At 39.9% G+C, this 22,288-nt stretch overlaps 1 long non-coding RNA gene across 3 annotated transcripts in view; it reads left to right on the top strand.

Annotated features, from left to right (window-relative positions):
- LOC112540385 (uncharacterized) overlaps window positions 1-21,954 on the top strand; it is a 69,557-nt gene extending 47,603 nt beyond the window's left edge. For 2 of the 3 annotated variants that reach the window (XR_003084470.2, XR_003084471.2), the window contains exons 2-3: window positions 13,680-13,796; window positions 15,326-15,846. This is a non-coding gene — a long non-coding RNA (uncharacterized LOC112540385). Of the gene's footprint in view, window positions 1-13,679; window positions 13,797-15,325; window positions 15,847-21,502 lie in introns of those variants that run through there. The other variant, XR_015795607.1, reaches the window with a different exon arrangement.
- The last annotated feature ends 334 nt before the right edge of the window (window positions 21,955-22,288 follow it).

The following is a 22,288-nucleotide window of genomic DNA, read 5'->3' as shown; positions in this document are numbered from 1 at the left end:
TTCCCTTGTTATTTCCACTGCAGCTTGAGGGGGGAACCCCCCCCAACTTTCTGCCCTATAACTGAGTATTTGACATTTTCTGTGTATAAGGCCTCACTGTGAGATCACCTATATTCATTATCAACCACCAGTGGAAGAATAAAATCATTGAATATTTGGGGCAATGGGGAATCTGCAGTTTTCCAGGCCTTGATTAAAGTTCTCAGCAGCCTCAGCTGACAGGCCAATGCTGAGGGTTGTTGGGAGTTGTAGTTCAGCAACATCTGCACAGACCCTCCAATTCTGTTTCTCAAATTGATCCTTTGGCTGCTAATGGAGATGTGGTAATACATTTTATTGGCCTTCTAGCCCAAGAACAGTAAACTATGAACCATGCACAGCAACTTCACTGCTATAGTTCCTCTCACATCAATTCTATTTCCAGTCACTAATGTTCAGTTATCCAGTTTGGTGAGGCACATACATAATCACATGGCACTTTGAATTCAAATGTTAAACAATGAACCAATTCTTCATTAGAGATCCTCAGTCTCTCCTTCCAAGTCTACAGTTCCCAACATTCCATGAGAAAAAGGAAGAATTATTATGCCTACCTCTCAGTTCATGCACTGCAGCCTCTCCAGCAAAATAATATTGTGATGTCCCAATGTAGATGCCCTACAAATTTTGTGGATGCTGTACAATTTTGAAAGCAACATGAGAAGGGGTTTGTTTTGTTTTTTTGCAAAAATATGTGAGCTGGTAGAAATGCTGTTGAGGCGAGCTTACACAGAGAGACGCAGGAGACATTGTATCTAGCCACTGGTGATCATACCACACCTTGTACCTGTGCCGCTCGCTCCCTGTCCTCATGCCTGATGGCACTGCTTTTCCTCAGCTTTGGCATCCCCCTGCTTGCTTTCTTGGCGCCTAGTTTCCTTGAATAATTAGATTTCTTGAGCTGGGAAGAAGCCCAACCTTAGCTGCAAGGGTTGGAGAAGGCAATGGGCAGGAAACTCCCTTTGACGGTGAGTCAGGAGGGTGGCGTTATATCCGATGGACTTAGGCTTGCAAGCACAATGTGGGAGGGAGAGAATTAATGAGCAAATTAAAGGTACATGGGGCCTCACCGTGCATAGAGGAGGAAGCAGTCCTTCATAATATCAGGATTCTATAGATGTTTATTACCCATCTGCCCTCAACAGGGTGCCAAGGCCAGCAGCCTAATGCTATCACGTTTTTTCTCAAGTGCCATGTATACTGTACAGAAGTGTTTTTCCATGCAAAACTAACCACATCATTGGGGCTATCCTGCTCAAGCAAGGGCTGATGGAGGAGGTGTTAAATTTCTTCCAGCATTTGGTCTGAAGATGGATTCTCATTGTAAAGGCTGAAGCTAAGCAAAGATCTCATCCCCTGTCCTTTTAGGTTTTTATTTGTTCACATGTCTTCCTTTTGTGTGGCTTTTCTGCATATCTACTAAATGTTCTGGACTGGCGGGGACAGTCATTCCATGGAAACCATCCATTGTAGGACCTTTTAACACAGAACCTAGTAGAGCCAAGCAGAGAGGATGTCTTAGCAGAAGCTTCTACTTGGGTTGGACCCATCTCCAGCTTCCTGGGAGCATCTTGGAAGAAAGAAAGAGAGCATCTCCTAGCTGGCAGGATATGCTCGGCTATTCATCTGAAAACTTCTGTTGGAGTTGTTGGGTCACTCAGGATAGAGTCCTTTATGAGGAAGGGAGGGAGGGAGGGAGGGAGGAGGGAGGGAGGGAGGGGATGAGGTGACCAGTCTATATTATGAAGATGCCAGAAAGTACAGGGCAGCTGGAGATTTGGAGTGGTTCATGAGTTGCCAAATAACAGGTTGGGGTACCTGATGGACTGAAACCACTGAGATTATTTGCTTTTATTATCTCTCTATGAATAGCATTAGAACTAAAATAAAGTTCCTAAATGTTTCCATTCATATCCTTTTTATTTTAAAAAAAGACGACTGAAGTGATCACATCCTTGCTTATACAACAGCATTTTATTTTTAAGGATTGCTTAAGTGCTCCAGTCAAGAGTTGAAATTCCCCTGGCTGCTGATGAACTTTTGGTCTAGTTCACACAAGTTCATGATAAAACAGGGAATTCAGAACTATTTTGGTGGGGGTGGGGAGGGGAGTGTTTTTTGTTTAACCATCGCACAATTTGCTAATTGCTGTAAATGAAAGTTTCAGTAGACTGGAAGACAGAATTTCTCCAGCCAATGAAATAGCTAAGAAATATGCATGCAGCAGACATATGTCATGCAGCCATCTAGAAGCAATTGTCCCAAAGTTCTGGTAATTAAAACAAAAACAAAAAACCCTTTTCACCGAGTCCTGATGGCAGTCTTGATAAGGATGAAAGTTCCTTTCAGCAGTTGTCACTTTTTAAGTTCAGTTAAGACTCACTTTCTGCATTTGTCCACATCAAACCATGCGGTTGCTGAGAGTATTGTAAAGCCGCTGAAATATGTCTTTCTGGTTCAGGACTCTTTCTAAAGAAGTATGTGGGTTTTGTCTCAGACAACATCTCTGTAGCGATTGGGAACCAGGATGGAATTAAAAAGCTTCTACATAAGGGAGAAAGTGGAGAGAAAGTGTATGTGGTTAGCTATGCATATAACGCTTTTTAGTGAGATAGAGAAGGTTTAAACTAGATTACTAGCCTAAGTTGCAGTCATGCCACATGTAGCATTCCCTGCTAACAGTCCGTGTCAGGGGTGACACGTTTTGGCCAGTATGTCACAGGCCCAGTTTTGTCAAATGTGCAGGTGCGCATACTGTCCAAGTTAGGGTCTACTTGACTACTTTTCAAGCTAATGTCCATTCTCTACCCTATATCTACTAAGTTGTCCATGCAAGGCATTGACACATATTCAGGATGTACTTTAAAAAATACAAAAGGCAATGTATGATGTGGAGGATGGGAGTAGTGGAAGCCAAGAGGGTTTCCGAGGATAGATAGATGTGGTTTAGTGTACTGGCTAGTATAAACTAGTTTTAGCTCTGTTTCCTTTGTTTTCTTATCTTGTGCCTTTACTTTTGGTGTCTTGCTATTGTTATTCTTTTTCTGCACTCTGCATATTCCCAATATGGTGGGTAAATATGCATCTAAGTAAGCTGTAAATGTCATTTAGCATGTCTAGTTGCATAATATTGGGTAAAGTCTCTTTCCTTGATCTGCATGATCTTTCAGTGGAGGTAAGTTTGAAGAAAGTGACGAAAGGTAAGAACTTTACAGAAAAGACATTTCATTTGGTAATGAAACAGGCAGAAAGATACTCAGTCATCCTTCAAGGCAGTGATTAAATATGTCTCATGTATCTGAAAGGGTCTTAAATATATAGGAATGTTTTCAATACCATTTCTTATCTCACTATTGTGATTCTAATGTACCACCAACTTACATTTTTAATAGCCACTTTCTTTGCAAACTCTTCTATTCTAAATTTTAACAATTGTAATTATTGTTTTACTACCGGCACCATTCCCTACTTCTTAAAACACAATCAAACAATCACTTTAAAATACCTTACTTCATGCAAAAGGGGATTGCAAGTAGGAAGCCAGAAGCGTAGCCCTCACTTCCTGCTGCCAGTACTGTTATAAAGGCTTATAGAGCATTCCACAAATCACACATTAACACATTACAATTGTTAATTGATAAGGTAATCTGTCTCACATGTAATCACCCTATCTTTTCCTGTCAGCCCTTTGAGGTAGTCCAGACAAGAAATCAATAACTTGAGTACTAACACTGCCTTTATTATAAAGTTATATTAACAGAATCTTGCAAGTCTGAAAGTGCACCTCTCCCCCCTCACCTTTACAGTCCAGGGAACTAGGGAGGGTCCCTTCTGAGACATTTGCCATGTCCCCATTCCTTCTGCAGGCTCAGCTGCCCCTTATCTGACCATTGCCTCATCTGTGGCTCTTCCTCCTCCTGTCTCCCACGATCATTCCCACAGACCATTACATCCCCTCCCTTCCCCTCCCTTCACCCCAGTCTAAATCCTACATCATTCTAGCCATTCTATGCATCTGATGAAGTGAACTGCAGCTCACAAAAATTTATGCCTTTTAATAAAATTAGACAGGAAAGGGGCTACCAGACTCCTGGTTTTTTTTCCACAAAACAAGGTCTCTTTAGGAACTCTCTCTCTATTGATTTTATCCCTTCCCCCGAACTCCATAGCCACACAGAAAGGTAGACCAGAGGAAGAAGGGGGGCTGAACTATGAGGGTCCCTCAATTCTGTCTGGAGTGGCGCTAACATCCAATCATGCCATTGCTTTTTAATTTTATTTTTCACAAAAATGGCAGGAGGTGAATATATGTGCTTTATTACAGCCAAGGCCAAGAATAGGCCTAAGAGAAGAATGTCTGATGGATCCCTTTGGTTATCTACCCACCTGGAAATGAAGATCAAGAGATACCCTTTGTGAAGGCATACTACAAACACTGATATTCTCACAAGTTGGCTGTACTTTTATTGGTGGCCAGACTTAAAATATAATCAATTCATTTAGTAACATGAAAGTCGTCCAAAACCTTAAATGGAGCAAGAGCCCTTATGAATTGGTTCAGATGAGACCAAACAGCATACTGTTGATTTATATCACGGTAAGGCTAGATAGCCAGTTTGGTGTAGTGGTCAAGGCACCAGGCTAGAAACCGGGAGATCATGAGTTCTAGTCCTGCCTGAGGCACAAAGCCAGCTGGATGACCTTGGGCCAGTTTCTCTCTCTCAGCTCTAGGAAGCAGGTAAAGGCAAACCACTTCCGGAAAAACCTTGCCAAAAAAACTGTAGGGACTAGCCCAGGCAGTCTCCAGGAGTCAACACTGACTCGAAGGCATGCACACACACACACACACACACACACACACAAAAGGATAGATTATTGCAAAGAATAGCTCTGTGTACATTAGGAGTTTTTAATGCTTCAATTTAGTGTCTTAATTTCAAAAGTATTGATCATTTTTAAATCAAGCAGAGCAATTATTATTAGTAAATTCAGGTACATTAAGGTATGGGCATACCTAAATTCTCAAGTTAATTTCCTTTGTATTTTATTGATTTTTATCATGTGGTTTCCCAGGTCCTCTTTCCATTCTGGTCATTCATAGGACCAGTTCTACCTGACTTTGTCAATAAACCTGCCTCCTTTATTCCTTCTGATTATATTCTCTGGGCTGTTTTCACCACTGTAAATTGGCAGTCTTTATGCCTCATTCCAGAGAGGTCTCACTAATGTTGCACATCTGAGTCGGGAATCAGATTCTTCTGCAAAAAGGAACACTTGGTCCGTTGTCTAAACAGAGTGCTTTCTATTAATAAATCCCACGATAAAGGCATAGTCCCTTGCGGTAATGCTCTGTGATTTATTGAAAGAAGCAAATTTCCAGGCTCAAATCCATCAACTGGGAAATACCATTTTTCAAGTGGCAAATTGGACCTACTCCTATCTGCTCATATCTACATTGTCAAGAATTCCAGTGGGATGAGCTCTGCTAATCTGAAACTTAAGTAAAAGAGACAAGGACATTCAGATGGGCCCTTTAATACTGAAGCAGCACTGGTTTTCCATTTATAAGAGGAAGCAGATTATCGTACTATATATATACCAACTGATAACTCCCATTCCGGCAGATAAGATGCTTTTGTAATATTTATTAAAAAATAAATCATATGTATGATTATGCCATGTTTGTTTCAAACACTTATACCCTGCTCTTCAACCTAAAAACCTCCTAGAATGGCTTACAGTAATAAAAACCAAATAGATAAATAGTTTAACAAAGGCTTCCTGCGGCTTTCATTAGAAATTTCATCCTCCAGCTTCTACCTCTGATTGCTCCTTGTTCAGGATTGCTTACCCTGGAATGCCCTTTAATGAGTCAGTTTAAGTTCGGTTTACATGAGTTTTCCTTTAGTTATTGTTTTTTTCCCTTTATCTAGGTTATATCAAATTACTAACTAGGTTACATCAAATTGCAGAGTAAAGTGATGAGTTACTGGTAGGTAATCTCCCAAGAAAATAAATTATTTAATTAAAGAGCAATGGAAAGATTAATTCATCAAAAACCCTGCTACTGAGCTGAACAGAATACAGGGGCAAAAGTGATGAGAAAGCTTTTGGCTAAAATTATGGTTATTTCCAAACCCAACCCCTCAAAAACACTTGTCTATCCCCAGCGGATGTGACAGTGCTACAACTGTGCTTTTCTGCGAAACAAGACCCACAAACCAAATCTAAACAAAAATGGGAAGATACCTTTAGTAGCAATGGAATTCAACAGGGTGGCAATGACAGCATTTGGGTTTTCTCTAAAAGGGATGCACTGAGGAAGGCAATTGCAAAAGCAGAAACCTAGTGAAAACCAGAACATGTCTCCTTATTTTGGATCCCTGCAGATCACCTTTATGCCCAATTTGATGCCAGTTGCAAGTGATAGCTGTCAGGGAAGTAGAGAGATGGATTACACTTGGAAAAAAGATAAAAACTGTGATTAGAAAAGAATAAAGCAAGAGAGGAGAGACTAGAGAGAAAAAAAGAAGGAAGAAGAGGAGGTGGGGGGATTGAAGAGATATCCACAATAAGGAAGCATATTCACAGCAGGAGCTAAGGATACCTGTCTTGTGTTCAGACCCAATGGTTTCTGACTGCCGTTGCTGGCAAGGAATTAGGGAAAAGTGTCTATGTGTATCAAAAAATTGGACTGGATGGCCAAGCCGGCTACACCATTTCCCTGTCCCCACAGTCTGCACGCCAATGCCTCTGTCCAAAAACGACTTGTTGATAGCTAAGCATCCTATGAGACATGACATTTGCTTCAGTAGTCATATGATATATTTCTCTGGTTTCTTGTATTTTGATAAGGGGATGGAAAGAAAAAAGTTTCACCCCAGCAGCTTCAGGGGAAGGTAGATCCATTGCATGCAAACGATGGATAAGAGCCAGCAAAATGGCCTCCAAGTCCCCTGCTTATGTCCAGTGGCCTAAACAGATGCTTCTCATGATACAAGCAGAGGCCTTGTCAAGGCTGGAGCCTTTTTCTAAGTGACAAAGACAGTCCAAGCACAGCGAGGGAAGAGATGTTTGCTTCTCCTCTAATTGTGGCAGAAAACAGAAAAATGTTATGAGGGCTGAGTGAAAAGCAGGTGGCAAATGCCTTAGGAATGTTCCAGCAAACTGGCCAAGAAAACTGGGCATTGCATTTCCTTGCCGTCCCCCCACCCCCTTCACTCTCTCTGCTTTGCTAAGTGGAGATGAAACATTTTTCCCAAGGCAAAATGTAATATATTTTGGTTCCAGGAAATGGGTTCTTCCAGCTGTTGACCCCCTCCCCTTATGTTAATTGGTCTTATTTTTGTAAAATTGTTTCTTCACACACAGGCTTCAGCCAAGACCAAGAGGCACTGCAGGGAGAAACAAGAAACCATCCTGGGTAGATTGGAAAATAAAGGACCCCACGAAGAATTATTTTACTTGTGAACGTGTTCCCCATTCCTCACGGCCCAACATGAGTTGATCAGCTGATCAGATCATGGAAAAGAGAGAGGTGGTGTGTTTAAAGAACAAAAGGCAATGTTTGGTCATGGTGAAAGTAGGAATGATGTTCAAGGATAGAAAGAGGTGGCTTTGTTTTACTTCCCAATCATGGAAGAAATTTGGGGAAAAAGTGTTTATGTGCATCTCAGATACATTTGCAAAACCATTGCCCTAGCCTGATGCCCACAAAACATTATGGATATAGCTGAGTGGGAATTGTGAATGCCACTCTGAGTTCTTCTATCAGCAGTATTTCCTTCTTCCTTTTCTTCCCCTTGTGTATCCTCCCCTCGTGTGGCTAGAAGTGGGCAACTCACAGCCCAAGGAGTACATTGACTTCAGGTACTATAGAAGTTAAGCTGACAAAATAGAACTGGGTAGACCTTGATTCAAATTATCACGTGACACTGGAGGGATTTGAGGGCCATCAGGGCCTCTTCGTGAAATCTTCTGTTCAGGATTATTGTTATCATACATACCAAAAACAGTATTACGTTCAGGGTAAGCAATCATATACAAAGTGCCGAAAAAGAGTGAGAAGTAGAGACAAAAGAAACTAAAAGCAGGAAACAACAGAAAGGGAAACATAACTAAATCTAGATTACACGAATATCATTCACTGTAATTATCTATCTCTTTCTTGAAAATTATCCTGGCTTCCACCATGACCATATGTTGCTTTTTGTTCTTTAAACATGATCACCTCTCTTTTTTTCAAGATCTTAACAACTCCAACCAACCATAACTGTCTCAGTTTTTCCCCTCCCATTTATTCCTCCTTCACAGATTGGTTTTGCAATTCAGTCCTTATTCATTCTTTGTACATGATCAGACCACCTCAGTGTACTTTTTTGTACACATTACTCACTTTTATATTCAATATACACTTATTCGTCAGCCATTCATTCTTGATTCTAACTCTTCTTGTTTTGCTGGATGCACTTCTTTAGTAACTTACTCTCACTTCATACAACTTACTTTTATATATCTTCCCATATGTTCAAGTAAACCTCTTATAGCAAAGGGAGCAGAGATAAGTTCCTACACACCACCATTTTTGCTTCTTTCAACAAATATTCATTCTCACAATAGATCACATGCTACCTGCTACCTTTCTACCAACATCTGCAAATTTCCCAACTTCAAATTCATCTGCTTGCTTTAATTTCTCATCATGTATGTATAAACTACAAGTGTTCATTGCATTTTCCTTATCAATCCTTATATAACTTTGATATATTAATTTGTACCATGCCTAACACTTGCTTCAAATCGTGTGAGTTTTCAGATAAAAACACAACATAGCACACATACATTCATGCCCCCATCCAATAGACCTCTAATACATTCCTTATACATGTATCCGTAAATACCTTAAACAATCAAAGAGACCTCACATAACCTTATTTTATTGTTCAGTTACTCAGCCCCTGTGATTCTTTGTGACACCATGGGCATCATTTCACCAGGCATGTCAGTCAGCAACTACTTCTTTGACTTATTCTAAGCTCACGCGTGTCATCAGAGATAGCATCAAACCACCTTGACTTCTTTCAGCTCTTTTTTAAATTGTCTTTGGTTTTCTCAAGCATCAGGATCTTCTCCAAACATTCTTCCCTTCAAACTGTGTGTTCAAAGTATTTAGACTTTACTTTCTTTAGTAGTGCTTCTAGTGAAGTTCTCCTTCCTGTAGGACTGAATGATTTGTGCTGTCCTTGAGGTCCAAGGTATTTTCAACAATAACTTACAATATCACCAATCTGAAAGTTTCTATTTCTACACAAAACCCACAACAATCTAGATGACACCAATTCATACTTTTTCACATATATGTTAGACCTTTCATTGATAAATAAACCTACACCTTCACTTTCCTATATGTATGTATCAATTCCATTCTGTAAGATCAGATCACATTTATTCACATTCACATAAATTACATCCTTCCCCTTTCTCTTAGTTCACAAACATACAATTACTCTGTTTCTCTTTCTTTAATTTCATTCATTAATTCATGCACTTTACAATTTACTCCTCTTATATTGCAAGTTGCAATCTTCCATATCCTGTGGTCATCACCAGATGGCCCCATAGATGTTGACCTCTGCTTGGCATCTTGGCTTTGGTCAAGTGAAGCTTTTGCAAAATGCTTTTTAGTAAGAGGAGAGAATTAGACTAGGTTACCAACCTTAATCATATCCATACTAAGTGCTGCATTCCCTGCTAAAGGGATGGACAGTCCCCATACATTTCAGCACATTTTTGGCCAGTATGCTACAACTACAACCAAACCGGCTTTTATCAACAGCATGCTCATGCTATTCAGTGCAAGCTAAGATCTCTAAACTACTATACAGACTTGCAACATATTGTTGCTGCATCCCACTAGGAGGTACATTCAGTGTACTGACATATTCAGGACATGATTATTGTTGAATGGTTTAAATAATTATTGCCAATGGGATAAAATAAGGAGACCCCTCGCCCTATATAAGTGGCTTGAACTTTCAGAGGAACACTTGGATGATGATGATGATGATGATGATGATGATGATGATGATGATGATGATGAACATCATCATCATCATCCCCATCCCCATCCCCATCCCCATCCCTATCAACATAACAATAGCCTTGGCCAATTTCATAAGCCTATCCAGAGTTATCTGTCCCTTTTTCTCTATACTTTGCTGTTTAAGATGCAGAAGCATTTCTACAGGAGCTTCTCTGAAATGATCAGTGAGCTGTAAAAGCAAGACTGTTGTGGCCCTTCATAACTCCTATTCAGTTTTATGGGTTTTGCAAAGATCTTCTCAGTGAACTCTGCAGCAGGCTCATTAATCATTATATCTCCCATTCCATGTAGAGAAAGGAATCAGAATAGCAATTTTAACTTCATTCTACACTGGTGAGTGTCTTCTTCTATGTCTGAGGGCAGCAGGCTAGCTAAGGAGGCACAGGGCATGCCAAGTCAGGCGATATCTGCTGCCTATGGTAGTTTCTTCACCTTGTCTAATAGTAGGGCCAGTCCTGGAATTGCCTTTTCATGTTATTCATCTATCTGCAAGTTTTTTTCTTTATTAGTAGGGTGCGGTAGCAGCAATGCCCCTTCACTTGGGCACTGCTTTGGGTGTAGGGACAGAAAAAAATCATGAAGGGGACAATACAAACATCATCTGTGAGAATTCAGAGGCCCAGCAGCTACCTAAGTCTAGCTCATGTTGACACAGGCTTAATTTCTATTGCTTGCATCTTCAAGAAATAGGACTACCATATCTGGGCTACAAAAATCCAGAGAGCTATTAGATGGCCGAGAGATACAGAAAATGAACTCTTTCCTAACATCTAGCAGTCATCCAGATTTTTATAGCCCAGATCCAGTAGCCCTAGGACTCTGGAAGATACCATAGCAGTTTGTTCATATAGGCCCTTTCTTTGATGCATCTGCTGCTTGATAAGTAGCTGAGACTTGGAGAGAGAGAGAGATCTTTCTCCCTTGTGCTGCTATGATTGTAGACTCCTGTCCCTTCATAGGGGCTGCTTCACTGCTATGCTAATATATTTTTATTTCCCCAAGCTCTTAACATTCGGGGCATTTTCTTTTTAAACTTCTGATTCTTTTACTGCTGGTTTTATTCAGTTCTTTGCAGGTGAGTGGATCCAGGATTTTAAAGACCTTTTAAAGATCTTATAGTTCATGAACCTCGCTGGAGATTACATATTTCAGAGCAATCTATAAATTGATGATCTAAAAAAAATGAGATATTTGAAAAGGTATGTAGCGATGAATATAGAGCATATAGAACAGCCTTCCCCAGTCTAGCTGGCTATGAATCCTGGGAGTTGTAGCGCTAGGCTGAGCACGGTGTGTAGGGAATATTAGAAAAATCAGGACAGCTCCAGTCATTACAAACAGCTACGCGTAGGATGAGATCAGAAGGCACATGCCAGTTTCATTCAGTCTTTGTGGTTCCCATCATTATAGAGCCTATAGTGAGCTTGAAATATATATTTGTTTTCTTACACTTTCTCTTAATGTTCTTTGTGGGGGACTACATCATTCAGGCTGAAGTTATTACTGAATTCTTCTATTTTCTACTAGGCTTTTTTCTTTTTGGTAACTTTTTAATGATTAACGTCTTTGGGATTTCTCTATTTTTTTCCTTGCTGTGACCCTGATGGAGAGTTTGTGGGATTCTTGTTGTTGTTGTTTATTTTTTGTTGACCTTTCCAAGCAGAATGTAAATATGGTAAATAAAATGCAATGGCACTCTCAGACCCGCAGGGAGGTGTGCATGAAAGACACATGCTAAACCTGTGTCGAAAGCATGCTTCGGGCAAGGCAAAGTTGGGAGAGGGGAAGAGAAGAGGAAAGTGTGTGGGTTATGGTTGGAGAGAAGGCTAAATATAGCCCAGACCACAGTAATGTTTTATGTGGCCCATCTGGGGTTTCAGTCTTAAATTAAGTTCTGTTTGGCAGCGGGAAGTGGAAAACCCGAGCACATTTGAGTAAGAAAACCGTTTGCCTATCAAAGAGGTTCATTGTGCCCTGTGGCTGTTGGTTTGTGAAAGAGCCATGGAGGTATGGGGGTGGGGGAGGGGCGGGGAGGGGGAAGCCTCCTAATGCCTTTAGCAGCTGAGAGCCTTGGCCAGATTAAAGTTCAAGGAACTCATATGAGGTGCAACCTCGTCCTCCATCAGCATTGCTCTTCTGAAGACCTTGCCAGATGGAGAAAACCTGGGGGCTGGCAAATCTGACTTAATTTAGTGAAGTCGGTTGTTAATCTGCTACATAGAAATACTCAGTAGGGTGTGCATTTCAAAATAAAAATTCAATGGAAAATAACCATTAAGCATTCCAAATTCTAATTCTTGCAGCTTTTTTCTGTATCACACAAATCTCATGATTCAACATGATCAGCCTTCTTTTTTGCTTTTGTTCCTTATCTCCTGCCACACCTCCGTTTCCTTTGCTTTGTAACTTATTGCCTGCTTAAAATGTGATCTGGACTTTTAAATATGTATGCAACCTTTTTGTCGTGTTTCTTCTTATTGCGACCTTATAAAAATAAAGTACTGTACTATGGATTGGAAAATTTTCTTACGCAGTTTAGTAATTCAGTCTGCTTATTATGATCACAAATTCACACATTTCTATGGCCAACCCAAGCTTGCTTTCTGTTTAATTAAAGATTCCACAAGCTATGAGCCCAGAACACACGACTACCATCCATAATATTTTAAAGAAAGTGGTTTTGTTGTTCTTTTCCATCTGATCTTCCAGCAAATCCAACAAATAATTGAAGTGGGCTTTCTCCAAACCATGGAGGCAAAGGCACTTTCTCCAGCCTGGTCCCCCCTCCATGTGTTGGGATGATGACTTCTTTATGGCGAGGCATAAAGCCCACCCGACCACCCAACCTCTTGGATAAGCATCAGACTGGGCCTGGTTATTCTAGAAGATACCCTTTCTTCTGGGAGGGAAATACCTTTGCGCAGTTTAAAGAGTTTTTTTTTACAAATAAAGAGGAGAGGGCTCCACTGGCAAACGCCAGGTTCCCAGGTTCCCAGATAAGACCAAATCCAGGGCTAGCAAAGGCTGCTAGAGGAGACTATAGCTAAAATCTAGCTGCATCATTACAGGGACTATATTAATTAGCGTGAGGTGAGTTCTTGCCCTGGAATGTGGACGATGCTGATGCAAAGACTCAAGGATTTCCCCCCCCCTTTGCTACCACAAATGCCATCTAACATCTCCCTCTAAAAATTACACCTTCCTTCCTTCCTTCCTTCATCGATAACACAGGCAGCAATTTAGTACAAGTTCTTAGCCAATCCAGTATGTCCTTTCAGCCCTGGGAAGTCCATCCTCAAACACATTGCTCCTGCTTGGCTCACAATGAATTATTCATTAGGAAAAGAAGTGCAAACAATTCCACTCCTTTCTTCTTCTTGGCTCTTATAGGGCATCCTGCCCGCCCCTCCTCTCTCTTTCCCTGAGACCAGGATGCTTCAAGCTCCCCACCATGTCCTGCAGTCACAGCAGCTGGTTCCTCTGAGAGGATGCTGAGGACCCCATCATCAACTTTGCTCAACTCTCTATTTCTTCCTAGGCTGCCACAAAGGACTCAGGACAAGCAGATTTCCAAGAAAGTGGTGTTTTCCTGTCTGCACCTTCCATCTCAGAGGAACCCTGTTTCAGAGCAGACCCTGTTTTATTTCACATCAAGGTTAGCATCAAGGTCTGGGTTGGGGCGATTACAATATTAGTCATTCACCCAATATATTTTATTTTTATTTATTCATCAATTTGTATGCCACCTAAGTCACCTAGGTAACTATTCAGTTGTAGGAGTCTCTGCATGCCTGGAAGTCATGGGAACTTTGTGGGAGAGATACATACACCCCCTCTAGGTCCTGAAGCAGATGATCCCCAAGAGTGACCAGTGCAGTTCAGTTCCATGCTTCAAGCATGGATCTTGACTGAAAGGTATCTAGATCAGTGTTTCTCAACCTTGGTGACTTGAAGATATGTGGACTTCAACTCCCAGAATTACCCAGCCAGCATGCTGGCTAGGGAATTCTGGAAGTTGAAGTCCACATATCTTCAATTCACCAAGGTTGAGAAACACTGATCTAGATCATTGGTTTCTGCCAGGGTTCAGCCCTCTGCAACTGTAACCAGCAGCCACCCATTTTCTCTCCCACCTTACCTTAAAAAGGCAGGTAGGTTGGAGATGCTCAATAATTATTGAAGACAGCCATGTTAAGCAATGGCTTTGTCTCCTTCAAGGCTGGGGGTGTCACTCTTTCTCTCACTTTTGTCCTGCCTCGTGGATTAACGGAAAGCACGTTAAAGCGGCTGTCTGAATGGACACCAAGTTTGATTTGCTGGGATGAAGTCTTGCATTTCCATGAAGCTGGCAAAGAAGCAGATATGAATTAAGTGGAGAAAGATATGGAAATAGATAAAGAAATCCATCCCTTAAATTTTAAAAGACTAAGATGGCAAGCTATAAAACAAAACCATCCACCTGGGTTCTTGGTGGGGGGATGTATTACAAGCCAGTCTTAGGGGTTTTGACCCACTAGTAAGGGTGCTTCTTCCTGTCTGTGTTATAAATTTGGGCCATATTTCCCTTCTCAAGCATAAATAGGTGGTCTGTGAATATTATGAGTTTTATGTTTCCCCTTTCTCCTGAGCCACAGGGTGTGTTTTGTTGGAAAACTATTGTGATTAAATTCCAGTTTAGTCTGATCAATCCCTCTATGCAGATCAGAGGAAGCACAAACACCGCTCAGGTCTGCTAGCAAAAAAATTAGCTTGATGTTTGTTTATTTAGTAAACATCAACAAACATCAAAAAGAAGCAACAGCAGGATGAGAGAGAGAGAAACAACAGAGAAGAATTCACTATCATCTATCTATCCATCTCTAACTATCTAAATTTCTAAGAAGCAGTAACAGTGCCTCAATGGGAAAGTTTATGGAAAAAAAAATTTAACCAAGCTACAAACTGAGGGAAAATTGGTAGAAAATGATCTACAGATAGTTTATAACTCTGCCAACACTTGCCAGGATGGATAACTCATACAATAATAAATGTTGGAAATGCCACAGTAAAGAAGGAATGTTTTATCAGATGTAGTGGTTATGAAAAGAAAAAAAAAACCCTCAAAAGTATTGGAAAAAATACACTAAAGCATTCAGAAAATTCTGAAAATAAAATTGGAATTAAAACCAAAATTATTTGTATTAGGTATGATCTCAGAGAACACAAACGAAGTGAAACCTTGCCATCAGTATAGGACTGGGAGACTAAAACTGAAGAATATGCAAGAATGGAAAAACGGACGCTATACATTCATAGCAGAAGTCTAACCAAATTCAGTCGGGAATGGTTCCCTGATATACAACATATCACACAGCAAGGCACGCTAAGACACTTAGAATATGTTTTTTGGAGAATAAGAGAAATTGTTTAAAAACTGACAATAACAACAACAACTAAAATGATCCAAACAGAAATGAGTAATAATATCTAAAGTAAAGTGTAAAAATATTCAGGTAGCAAATAATGGTTGGGGGAGAAAGAAAGAGGGGGAAAGAAAGAGGAGGGGGGCTGCTAGAATGCCAGAATGCCCTTTTAATAATACTGTATTTTTAAATTTTGTTTGTTTGTTTTGCTTTTTATCCAATTACTGAAGGACTTTGAATAAATTGTGCTTGGATAGTTGCAAAAAAATTGTTAAGCTTCTAAATGTTGCTTCAATGAAATTCGTCAAGCCTCAGCCTTTGAAGTAGCTCTCTTTTGATGGAGAGGCAAGATCATTACAATATCATTCCATTTGGTATAGGTTTAATTCAGTATTTAATTTTGAATTATCATGATTTATGTAAATACAATTAAGATATTTATATTTTAAAAGTGAAATCTTGAAAATTTTGATACCTCTTTGTTTTATCTTTATCTTTTTATTTCTTAAGAAGCAGTATAGAAAGAACACTGATATTTTTGAACTCTGATGTTGGAAAAGATTCCTGAGAATACCATGTTCTGAGTTCTGTCTCGAGTCACAAATGACCAGGCTCAAACTATCATACTTCAAAGACCTAGTGTAGCTCTCTTGAGAAGTCATCTCTCTCTCTCTCTCTCTCTCTCTCTCTCTCTCTCTCTCTCTCTCTCTATATATATATATATATATATCAGTCAATTAGAGGTGCAAAGTAGGACCCCAAATGACCCACACCTCTGCTCTGCACCATTAAAGAAACAATTTGATGGACAGGAATGATGTATCCCATGTGTTTATCTCCATTGCCAATGGGCTGGGTATCCCTGCTTTTAAACACAGACACTCTTTGCTCAAACCCCAGCAAAGTGACTGTAGAAGTTTAGCTATGATATTTAAAACTGTGGTTTGAATCAACAGTTCTTTCTGGGTAACTCTGACCTTTTTTCAAAGCTTCACATCTTTTTATATAAAATTCTCCTTCTTGTGGTTCAACAAAAACTTCTTGGAGAGGCAACTTCAAGTGGAAAGAAGAGGAGAAAAATTGTGATTTTTGAAGCTAACTTTGGAAGAGCTGATTTGAGAGTCTGACTCATGTGTTTGTTTTTAAAAATACTCTAGCAATGCTAGGAGAGGAATTGGCAGTTGGAACAATTTAGTAATAGAGCACGCTACACTTTTCTATCATGCTGTAAATCTTTCAGTGAAGTAAATCTTTTCTAACCTGTGATTGTAAGCTATCAGTTCAGTTAGCAGCTTGGGGGCAGCTAAAAAGTAGAGAGAAGTGATTTACAAACTATTCACTTTTTGTTCATTTAATGTGACAACTTGATCTTTTACCAATGGCTCAGGGTGCAGTGATAGCTCTTCAGTGCAATCCTACACGCATTACTTGAAGGACTCGGTGGGATTTACTTCCCTGTTAAGGGCATACATTAACTGCCAACTCAAGATGTATCCTAGCTTATCAAGAAGTATTAGATTTGTTGTGGTATTTCTGTACCACTACAAAGATGTTATAGTGGTACAGAAATGAACTGAGCTGAAGACTGATCTGAGATATTTGCACGTGTTTTTCTTGTCCTGAATCCATTGCATGAGTCTTTCTCAAGTAAGAAAGTGCTGGACCTCAAAGTGGTTAAGGTATTTTCATGCCAGCTAGAAAGCAGAGAATGGCGTTTTGGAACTTGCCTCCCATTTCCTTTACTGGATCCACACTGATCTTTTTTTCCAACCACTTACAACATTCCCATAGAGGGTCCTAGTAAGTAGGCAGACAGTTATTCTGTACCAGTTAACTCCTATCGATCCATCCACAGTCCCGTGTTTAAAAAAAAAATAAATGCAGTAAGCGTTTTGTTTCCTCTTGTGACAAGTCTGGTTTCCTGATTACAAGTAATCAGAATTCTGTTTCTCTGTAAAGCTGATTTCTGTTCAACTTCCTGTTTTAACTGCCAGCACTAGCATGTAGTCCTTCGCTCTAAGCATGTCAACAAGTGCTTTTTTAAGATATTCAAATGGATTCTGTACATTCCTTGCCACTCCCTTCCACCCCCCATTTCTCATTTGCCTGCTAATACAAAACGATGTTGGTTTCCCTACCGGAATCAGTGGAATGGCCATCGATTTTAATGGCACAGGTGGGTGTCTAGACTAAGGTCAGGTAGCCTTTTTCAGACTGGGGAGCCACTTTCTCCCGCTGCTCTGCCTGGGGAATGGAGGGACTGTGGCTGGGGACGTCAGGATTTCATTGGAATGAGCATGGCTGACATTTTGGGACTTCTTTCTTGTCCATTATGGGGCTCTTGAGAGGCAATACCCGTTAACATTTGACTGTTAGATCCGCATAAGATTCTTTGGGATCTTATGAGTGGTCGGGATGGCCTACTTTCACCTCTTTATTCCCTACCTCAGAAAATGAATGTGGACTCCAAATGTTCTGCCCACCCATTCGTAGGGGGGCTGCAAGGGCGCTTCTGGAGGTTGCACACAACTCACAGGCTGTGGGCTACCTGCCCCTGGTTGGGAGAAATAACCACAAGCAGAAAAACGAGCATTCTGTCATGGCCACTGCAATACAGGGAAATCTATGGATGTTCTTTGGTAGTTGTACCAATGTTTTGCCCACCTGCATTTTAACATTACTGAATATCATTAGATAAACATCAGAAGTGAATTCCATACTCCTCTCCAGGTTATGAACTGGCCTCTCTGTGCATGTTGAGGCAGTATCGGGAACACCAAGGATCACTAGTTAATATTGGAATACTCTTCATGAAGTTCCTGCAGCTCGTGAATGAAGACATCTTCAGCATCAAGCAGAGCCAGAATTTCATAAAGCAGGCTAGCAAGGCTTGGGAACTTTTCCAATCCCAGATAGTCTGTGCAGCACAATCAGGAACTGTCAGAGTTAAGAATAGGATGTTGGACAGTGTTGGGTGTGTCCAATGGTATTTTTGTCGGCGTGGGGTTTGGACTGACTGCCTTGATTTATTTTTAATCTTTGTCTGTTTGCTTGTTTAGTTACTACCTTTTTGCCAAGGCATTCAGGAGGGATAATAGTTTCATACTAAAGTGAAGAAAAGTTACCATAGACCAAATTTGTCTGAGGTCACTGAGATTCTCTTTGGAGAACCTGGACTGGCCTCAGTATCGTCCTGGGAAATACTGTGGCCCCCATCTTTAGCTTCCAAAAGAAATCTCTAACGAACTTAGACAGCCATATCCTTTTGATATCCAAACAGCAGCTATCTTGTTAGATAACAGCAAAATAACATGAAGACAAATATATCCATCTAGTGACAAGGATCTATTAAATGAAAGCATTTAGATCAGTCTCCTACATTCTCAAAGACCCCAAATGGGTTGGCTGAAAGTTCTCAGGGTTAATCCCCAGCACGGCTTGGTTTGGCTCCAGAGGAACGAAGTAACCATTAAAGTAGAATCAAGTAGAATCAGCCAAGGAAAGGGTGATGTTCTGCTGCTGGAAAGGAGATTGTTAGAAAGCTGTATATTGATTATGGCTTCTTGTCACCCTGAATGAGGTTGGACAAGGGTTAATTGTAAGGGGAAGAATGAATGAGTTCCTGTATCCCTGGCATTACTTACATTTGCATTGCTACAGCAGGCCTATGATTTTAAAGGGCAACTTTTAACATGCCCTGTTGCTCAGCAATAAGTTGCCTGTGGAAGAATAAATCAATTAATTAAATGATTAATTTAAAAATAATTACTATTTCATTGCCAATTTTAAGAAAATACAGAGAAAACAGCTTACAACAGCAGCAACAACAACAAAGAACAAACCATTAAGAATATTTTTTAAAGGTAATATGCAACTGTCCAAGAGATAATTAAACAATGATTAAATTCTATTGCTAAAACAAATAGAAAAAAAGAACAAGCAAGCAAAAATCTACGATTAACCTTTTTAATATAAATCAGATAAATATCCCACACAGACACACACACACACAAAATAACAAAATGTCACTTATTTATTGATTTATATTTCAAATTTAGTCACCGCTCATCTCACTAGGAAGCAACTCTGGGCAGTTTACAATAAAAACAAGAATAAATATTAATTAAAATACAATAAAAATACAATAAAAACCATTCATACATAAATAATATCTTCCAAGGTACTGCTGGTAGATAAGGATATTACCTACAGGAGCATCTTCAAGGTGCTAGCCACTCCCCAGGATTGGTTGCCCCTTTTCTTGCCCCATACGAGTTGGCAAGCCAGGTCTTTACCCCTTTCCGGAAGGCCGAGAGAGTAGGGGCCCGCCTCACCTCTGGGGGGAGGGTATTCCATAGGGCAGGGGCAACGGCAGAGAAGGCTCTCCTGGGTCCCGCCAGTCGACATTCTTTCGTCAACAGGGTCCATAGCATAAACATTTTATTTATTTATTATTTATCCACAGACATTTTTCTAATCTTGTAAAATATTATGAAAACTGTGCCAAATAAATATATTGTAGGAATATATTTTGATTGATAGGAAAAAAATAACCAACTGATAAATTGCATATTTTTTAAAATCCAATTCTTGATGTCTACCTTTCTAGTCTTCCAATATAATTCTCTCAGCTATTTCCCGCACCTGGTATAACCAAAGGTCCTCAAAAGTGGTCGAATTCCACAATTTTGGTATATCATTCACAATAACATTCACATCTTTAACATGAAAACATTTACTCCACAATTTACTTGTATATGCTACTATATTATTCCAAAAAGGAATTAATAACGGGCAAGAAAAATCATGAGTATCATACCTCAAATTTCGTACATTGCCAACAAAGATTTTCAAAGTTAACTTATTTATGGTCACAGATCAAAATACAATATAAAACAACATCAAAAAATGGTGAACTAAAATATTAAAGAAGAAGGTTGTTGGTAATACTTTCTAAAACAAGATAATATAACAAAGCTTGATTACACCTGAAGTTTCCTTACTGTGATCCCAATTGAGAAATATTTTATCACATTTTTGAGATTTCTGAAAATCGATTGGCTAATAAAAAAGGATGTGTTCTCTTCCATAGCACAGTTGAAACTGTTAATGAGGAGGGTTAATATTAATTCAGAATACCATGTATGGTACACTGGACAACAAGGAGAACAACCTCCGCGCAAAAAGAGACGTGGTCCTTGCTGCTTTACCTCCCTTCCAGAACCTTTGATGACAAGGAATTAAGCCTGGCACAAGTAAAGTCTCTCTGTCGGGCAGAGAAAGAAAATATTGGACAAATACTTAGGGCAGTGTTCCTCAGCCTTGGCCACTTTAAGCTGTGTGGATTTCAACTCCCAGAATTCCCCAGCCAGCATTGGGGAATTCTTGAGGCAACCTAGCTTCAGCCTCAAGGTTGCATTGGAAATGCAATGGGGAACATGAAGCATTGCTCTTAAGAACTTGGATTGGACTCCCTCCAATTTTTTTACATCACTATAGTCAGGGTTCTTCAACCTCAGCAACTTTGAGATGGGTGGACTTCAACTCCCAGGATTCCCCAGCCAACATGGCTGACTGGGGAATTCTGGGAGTTGAAGTCTATCCATCTTAAAGTTGCTAAGGTTGAGGAACCCTGACTATAGGCACACCTTTGTGCACCATGGGCTCAACACCCTGGCCAGAAAAAGCATGATTGCATGTGGTGACCTAATTGTTTCCATGATAGTTGGCAAATTTAATTACCATATTGGAATTTTTTGTGCACAAGATGAGATAGCTATTTCTTGCTGTTTCCAAGTATTAAACGATTGAAACACAATTCCTAAGTACTTAAAAGTCTTACCTTCCTCAATCTGATTGCACTTGATTTTCCATTTACAAAGGAAATGGAAGCATATCATTTTGTGAATGCAACCACTTTTGTTTTACTATAATTTCTAAATTTTCTTCATCCAATAAGGCTCATAGACTCTGGTGGAGACCAGCTGGTGCCAAGGAAGGAAATCTGCAGTCCATCCTTTCTGACAGATTTTATGGGATGTCCAATAAACTCAGAAAAATGTCTTTTGATGAATTAATTTCAACCTTAAGTCCTGTGGAAGAATCATGAAAATATTCAACATTTTGAGGAACCAAAGGATTACTTGGGCTGGCTAACTATCTAGTTGAAGCATGACCCACATGTCCTTGTTTCAACAAACAGGTTGAACTCTTTAGATTAAGGGGACCACTTTGCTGAATTCATACAACATGCTAAAATGGAGTTGGCTCATTTGTGGTCCCCTTCCACATATTGTGGAAACCCAGCCATCATCTTAGTAAGTTCTAGAACCACGCCACCACATTAAGCTGTAATATGATTCATTTGTAAATGTTAGGTGAATATAGCAATGGGGTTTTTTTAACCTGGTTAACACATTCTGTGTACCCAATTCTTGTGCATTTAGTCTTGTGCTTGCTAAATTGTTTATATACTGTTATACTTCATACAGCTAATCAATTTTTTTCTAACTTTTTGCAAGTTATATTTCAATCTGGGGCTAGAGGCAGATGTTACTATAGTCCAAATGGAGAACATCGTGTTAGAGAAGGCTGGTTTGATAATTCACAGATTAAGCAATGAATATAATTACTATAAAATACTGGCAACTAAATCGGACTTTCATGCCATCTAGGATAGTATCTTGCCTAAAAGACCCAGAGCAATTATGTATGTGAGATTCTGTTATTCAGAATTATCCTGCAT

The sequence above is a fragment of the Python bivittatus genome, unplaced genomic scaffold (genome assembly GCF_059951505.1).
Source record: "Python bivittatus isolate LINGU-HERP-01145 unplaced genomic scaffold, Pbiv_v1 ctg000220_np1212, whole genome shotgun sequence".
NCBI classification, from domain to species: Eukaryota; Metazoa; Chordata; class Lepidosauria; order Squamata; family Pythonidae; genus Python; species Python bivittatus.
The sequence above is the reverse complement of the archived record's forward strand: the minus strand, read 5'-3'. Positions and strand labels throughout refer to the sequence as shown.